The sequence below is a fragment of the Periplaneta americana genome, chromosome 13 (assembly GCF_040183065.1).
Source record: "Periplaneta americana isolate PAMFEO1 chromosome 13, P.americana_PAMFEO1_priV1, whole genome shotgun sequence".
Lineage (NCBI taxonomy): Eukaryota > Metazoa > Arthropoda > Insecta > Blattodea > Blattidae > Periplaneta > Periplaneta americana.
In genome coordinates, this window is record NC_091129.1 from 45,330,180 (window position 1) to 45,337,865 (window position 7,686).

Genomic DNA, 7,686 nt, shown 5'->3' on the forward strand with positions numbered 1-7,686 from the left:
ACGTCAGCCTCACTCCACTTCTATTCGGGATGATCGACTTCCGCCTCGAGAATAAATGTTGATGCACCCGAGCGTAACTAGAACGCCGTGACCGCACAGGTAGAAAAGGTGGGTGGGGTAAGAAAGGGGAGGAAAGAAGTCGCTCTCAAGAGCTACAGTTCTGCATGTCTGTAATAGGGCGTATTTACTAAGGTTGTTGGACATAATTTAGTCAACCTTTTACATGTTTGATATAATAGGAATTTTTATTACTGTTCAGCTGGAGCCTCAAGTTGGCGATGGCACAGAGATTGTTACAATCTTCGTCAACCGAATCGTCACCAGTTTCATTACCGTCATCTTCAGGAGGTTGTAGAACCACTCAATATTTGAAATATTTTCTTGAGAAAATACTGTTTCAAGTTCTTCCAGTATTTCGAAAGTGGTAAGACTCTTTTTGTGAGATTTGTCGTAATTATCTCTAAAATAAGGGAAAACAAACGTCTTACAAGAAAACATTCTGATGGATGCAGATAAAAAGTTAATTAATTTCTTTCACCATGTTAATAATCTCAAAAGAAGTGCTTATACAAATTTTGGCCACTCAACCGCAATTACGAGGGCAGTAAAAAGTAAGTTCGCCAGGGGAAGTTAACAGAAAAATAAACACGATTTCATTGGAAAAAATTATTGGAACAGACAAAGCAATTGCAGAGCTATTTTTCAACATATTCTCACCGAACTTGAGATATTTGTCATATCATGGGATCGATAGAGACTTGCAAACGGCTATCAAACGCTGGTTCCGATCCCAAGCAGTTGACTTCTAGACACAAAGATACAAAAATTGACCCCATGTTGTGACAGATGTCTCAATTCCAGTTAGGGATATGTTGACAAATAGCGCAACAATTGCTGTATCTGTTTCAATAAGTCTTTCCATGCAATTGTGTTTTTTTCTGTAAACGGCCCCAGGGAAAATTACTTTCTGGACAGCCTCGTAATTGTGATCGAGTGGCCAAAATTTGTATAAGCACTTCTTTTAACATTATTAACATGGTGGAAGAAAAACAAATTAACTTTTTTATTTGCCCATAGGGTCGAAAACGACCCACCCAAATTTGTTACACTATTACGCCTCTACTGAATACAATTCATGACTCCACCTTATGTAATCATATTGGTTACTGCTTGCCCTATGTAATAAAACAATAACAGAACTAAAATACCGTACTTAACAATGAGATGTCTACTTGCATTTCTTTGTTGACGTGCATTATAACCAAACTAAGTGTTACACATTTTCAGTTAAAATGCATTGCAGAGAGTTACAACGGAACAATTGCACAAACTAAAGTGTTGCCAATATATTATCGAACACATAATGATGGTGTCCAACCGAAAATTTAAACAAATATTAAAGGAACCAATAAAAATATGATGTGGGTCGTTAACGACCCTGTGGGCATATATGGGTTAAACTCGGAGGTATTCTCGCATCTTGAGTAACTATTACACTATATTTTACAATTAACTTTATACACGAGTAGTAGGTCAAAACCACAAAAATTATAATGAACTCGTTTGAATTAATGTGTAGCTTTTAAAAATAGAACATGGTGAAAACTGGTACAAAATATACGTAGGCCTAATTTTATTATGGCTCCTCTATTTTCGTGATCCAAGAAGATTCCATCATAACCTATCTGAGGAAGCCAAATTGGAACAAACTGGCCAATTAACTAGTATTTCATAATATTATTATCTCTCTTACACAAATGCAGAACTGGTTAACAAAAATTCTTAAACGTTTGTTGTGATTGATTAGTTTCTTCCGAAGTTTTCCTCAGCCGTGGGGCGGATGCCGAGTGATCTGCCTCACCTCACTTCATCCCCGTTTGGTCTCATTACCTGGTTGGGTTTTTTCCGAGGTTTCCCCCAACCATAAGGCAAATGTCAGGTAATCAGTTGGCGAATCTTCGGCCTCATCTCACTACATTTCGCCAAAAAAATTGTAATCTTTTAAAATTTTAACTTGTTCCACATTTGAAAGCTTCATTGCTAATGTAAGATCCAATAAATGAAAGAAATAAAGAATGAATGAATGTTATAATGTGGGTATTAGTAAATGAAGCGGTGTGAAAGCTACACTATGAAAAACAGACTGCTACAATCCAACTTCATCATTGCAGAATATAGTTTCTAGGCAACTAACTGTACGCACTCAATGTAGTCCTACTTATTTTTGGTTCTGGAAATAACCCAGTCATACAGTGTTGCATTTGACCATACATACGCACGCAAACGCAGACATGTATTCGTGCATAAAAACTAGAGCTGCTACAAATTCGAAGATAAATAAATTAAAAGAATATATTATAGCTCTTTATTGAACTTCAAATAGCTCCATTTTTAAACAGTTGTGTTACATGCAAAGTAATGCAATACATGGTACTGAACTTCCCGTTCTACCATTTATTATAGTTTTAAATAGCTAAACTAGCGCTAAAGTAGTTCCTTTCGTACTCGCGATTACACACTTTGCATATATGAATCTGTGACAAGTTATGTTTCGTTAGTTTATGCTTTTGTTATGTCCTATATACCATCAACCAAATATTCACAAAAAATCCCGGTAATTTCCTAGAAGACGGGCAAAATCCAACATGGCTGACGAAAACTACCAAAACGTTCTGCCAACTATGAAGTTCAAATGCCACCAAACATTATAAAATCAAAGATGGAAAATCAAACATATATTCATATTTTTAAGGAAGAAAAAGCCCTTCGAAAAATGAAAATATGTTTAATTTTTCATCTTTGATTTTTATGGTGTTTGGTGGCATTTGAACTTCATAGTTGGTAGTACTTTTCTGGCAGTTTTCGTCCGAACTTTACCCCCACAAATCACTAAAACACAAAACAAAACAATAATTTATCACCTAATCAAACAAAATTCAATCCTCATTGACGTCTTCAAAGACAACCACTTCACTTGCATTATGACACAGGCTTCAAGGCAATCTAAACTTAAAGCATGCAGCCAACAAAGAACTAAACCACCACTTTGTCGTACAGTCAACTTCACATAACTAAACCATGTATTTACACAAAATGAAATTCTCTTTGAACTCTTATTACACCTTAACTTGTACGGAAAATTCAATGAACAATTCCTTGGAATCACAGGAACAGTTTTCTCGTCAACAATCGACACAATTTTTATTCACCAGCGAAAGAACTGAACCAAAATCGACATAAAATTTAATACTCTGTTCTATGTTCACACATCTTTCACAGATATCATAAAATGACAAACTTTCAATAGCTTTACCCATCAGACACAATATAACACCACTCACGTTAAACAACCAAGAACAACTTACTGACGTCATTATCCATTCAAAATTAACGAAAATTCTAGAACACATGATGACAGCTATAACCAATCAAATCGAAGGAAAATCATAAAATGACAAACTTCCAATAGCTTTAGCCAGCAAAACAGTATAACACCACTCACGTCAAACAACCAAGAACAATTGACAACGTCATTACACATTCAAAATTAACGAAAATTCTAGAACAAATGACAACTATAACCAATCAAATTGAAACATCATCAATGCGACACCTCGTATAAAAACCTAGAACTAACATATAAAAGTCACTAAAAATCACTAACATTTAACTCTAAAGTAAAAAAGTTGGTAATACTTAGTACATCCAACCAGGTGCCCGTCTTCTATGAAATTACCAAAATCCCTTCTAAATTCAACGATTTTCGCTTCCGAAATCACGGGAACAACCTCAACGCTAGTTTCACCTTTCACATTACCAACGGAAGATTTTAACAATCATCTTCAGAAAATGTCAAATAAGCTTATAGTCTATAATAAAAACGTGTAACTAACCTTTCAACTCGCGAAGATATTCTCAGGCCGTACATTTATCCATATCCTCCAATTATCCAATACAAAAATGAAATCACACTCACAACACTTCACCGGTCACAAAAAACAACAAACTGCACATCTGCGATCCCCGCTCAAAATTAAAATGAGGAGCGTTCGGTATAAATCATTCAGCAGTACCAATTGTGTCATGCTTCTAATAAAACAATAAAATTGCACTGCGATGCGCTTAGTATGTCCATATGAAGCAAATTGGTATAATTAGAACAGTTAAATTCCATTTATGTATATTCCTATTTCTTTACTTAATTAAATATCCAAGAAAACTTGAAAATTTACTAAGTGCCTGAATTGTTTTCAAATATATTAAGTTGGGCATATCTTTCCACTCCCTCTCCACCGTTCCATCAACCAATGAGAAGCAACTCACTCTGCGTTATTTCTTGCAAGTAAAACCCATTGCTTACGAGTAAAAACTTACACAATGCAGTCAGTATTTTTAAGAAGTGAAACTTCAGCAAATCATTAACAGATTAACCCGATAAATACACGACTTTTAAATGAAAATGTATTAGTCGGGCATATATTTATTACATTTAGAAGTTTAAAAATAAAATTGTTACGTACATATTATTGCGGGAGCAATTAATGAAACCTCTGTGGCTACCACAGTCTACTATATACAGTCGAGAAGCTTGAGGTGTTTTTTTGCAAATCTCGTGATAAAGCGCTCCAAGCGGTTAGCAACTAGAAACAATAGACTGTCCATGGTCGACTTTGGACTGTGTCGTATTTCTATCGAGTGCTAGCTCGTTGCGTATTTCACATTGATGCTAGTGAAATGTTCGTTATTGGTTATAATGAAAATGTTAATGGCTAAAATATAATAATTGCAATAATAATATGGGACAAGGAGGAGACGTTTATAGTGCTATAAATTGTAGCATAGCAAGAGAAAGAGGCCAGAGTTATCCTTTTTCCGATTTCCGAAAGATTCAGAAAGGTTCCTGGGTTTCCACAAGAATGCTGTGCAGAAACAAAACTCTTAATTTTGAAGTTCTTTGTGACTGTTAGAATACATTATATCCTTAAATTTCACAATGAAATGTTTCAGTCTAACCGAAAGGACATTAGATACCGGTTAAAGTTCTGTCACTTAGGCTGCTAAATTTCCAGAGAAATAAAGGTTAGGTCTACTTTTTTTTTTTTTCAGAGGATATATTTGTAATTGTAGCTATTAATTTTGTTATTATTTTTATGTGTGTTATTTTACTAAAGACGTAGAAAAATTAAGTTTGTCTTAATGAAATTTATTGATCACGTTTTATTTTCAATTCTGGTGGGATTATTATTGCTTAGGCCTGCTTTTTTCTTCAAAGGATATGTTTTTAATTATAGCTGTTAATTTTGTTGTTATTTTTATTTGTTGAGACGTAGAAAAAGTCTGTTACAATAAAATTTATTGATCACGTTTTATTTCCAATTCTGGTGTGATTATTATTGCTTAACCTCATCCCACTTTGTTAACTACGTAAGCCTACACTACAAGTACCGGTACACGTAAGTTACTCCATTAATTCATATTTCCATTATTATTGTTGTAAAGAGAAATGCAAATTAATATTTATTAGTTTCATAGTTAATTATCGCTATAATCTTGAATGAGTGAAGCTATTATAGTAAATTTCAGTTCGTTTTGCACAAACAAAAATTATATTACCGGTAACTTATTTCTTGCAGGTATATTCGAGTTTATGGTGGAATTTAATATACTTCATTAAAATAATAAATTAACTTTATGCATTTAATATTTCAATAATGGAAGAAAGGTGTTAATTTTTCCAAAAGAACACAACGAAAGTGTAACATATTTTGTCGTCTGCTAGGAGAGAGATCTGCGATGATGAGGCGATAGTAGCGATCCTAGTGGTGGGCAACTACCCATGTTTGCATTTTTACTACATAGAGCTTCGCGACTGTATATAGTAGACTGTGTGGCTACCACCCCAGATCGCATATGGATTGCTCATCTCTATGTTAAAATCGGTTATACTTAGAACAACCGTCAGGATCGCCACCCATCTGCCGTAAACGAACACGAGATGGCAGTACAGTCGCTAATGCAATTCAAATGGGAGTTATGACGTGACTCCTTGTGTAACAACTAGATGGCAGCATAGTAAACCTGACAAAAGTTGTTACCGTCAAAGCCTATAACGCCGAGCAATCTCGGTATATATGATCTAGGCCAGCGATATCAAGGTCAAGAGCACGTAGAAAGTTCTGCGTGCGATCAAGCGCTCACTGGGTGCAATGAATCTGTTCTGCAGGCAAAACAGTGAATAAGAAGGGGTGAGCAAAGGTGAACTCTATTGGCCTATCACTGCAAGATGAATTAAACTGTGAAATAATAGATAACGTGTTACATTCATACAAGACAACAAGAAATCAGAACATGTTGTGTAGAGTGTGCCTATCTAATAAATGCAATGAATTATAAAATAGTAGGCTACAATAAACAGTAAACATAGCTTCTGCTTAACTTACATAGTTTCAGATAATAGCCTTAACTTACATAGTTTCAGATAATAGCTAGAATATAATTAATTTTTATATAATTATCTAATAATCCAACTAGTATAAAAACACTGTTTTCCTGTTTTAAACTTACCAATACAAAAGTGAAAGATATTACAAGTCATTGTGCATACGGAAAAATGAAATAATAGGCCTACAACAAATAATAAACACAGTATATTTTCTTTATTTTAGCGGTTTTAGATAATGAGGCCTATCTAATTAATTATTACGTAACTCTTACATACTTAATAATGTACTTATTATATGAACAGCACATTTCTAGAAACAAATTTAAATTTCTGACTTCTCGTCTACTAGTAATACAGAAGTGTTTTTTCTTGTTTTAGCCAACACCAACATTCTTGTCTGACGAAATTATGCTGCCTGCAGCATGACGTAGCATAGCACGTTTATTATCACCTGATAATCTTGATATTAGTTTTGGTCTTGTGAGGTTCATAAGTGAGGAAAATTGCTCACATACTTGCTTATTGCCAAATATAGAAATAATTTGCGCCGCAAATATTCATACCCTGAATATATTACCTCACAAAGCGAACTTCCAACTTGGCTCTTTTCACGCAATTCAAAGAACGTGGAGAGAACTTTTCCACGCTTAACCAAGGGAAATCACAATGGTAAGGAACAATGTCAAACTGAAAATCTATGGACGACATATCTTGACAATTTTTTGGACAGAATTCGTAACGAGTCTACGCTATTAGCATCATACTCTTTTTGTACTTTATTCTGTAAACTTAAATGCAATGCAGTGAGGAAGAACCTCTACAGTACATCCAAACATATATTAATTACTATTTAATGTCAATAAAACAACATTTCAATACATCATTATGCACACCAATTAATAATTTCATGTGTTTCACATTGCTTCTCTTTGTAACTAAATGCTTTCCATATATCAGACAAAGAACATTATCCCCTCTTTCACTCATAAGAAGTCAAGAGTTCAGTCAGCCTAAAACTTGCTCAACGACTTCTTCATTAATGTGTAATGTAGAACCCTTGAGTTCACCAGTGACTTGTACCTGCATGCCGTACGTGCTCTGAAGAGCGCATATGGGCAATGAGGCACGCTTGCACTCTCGTTGACATCACTGATCTAGGCTATCACGATTGTTACAAGGAGCGTCAAATCATGGCAAGGGAGAGATGGAAATCAACTGTAGCTTGTAGCATTTAACCTCTTCGA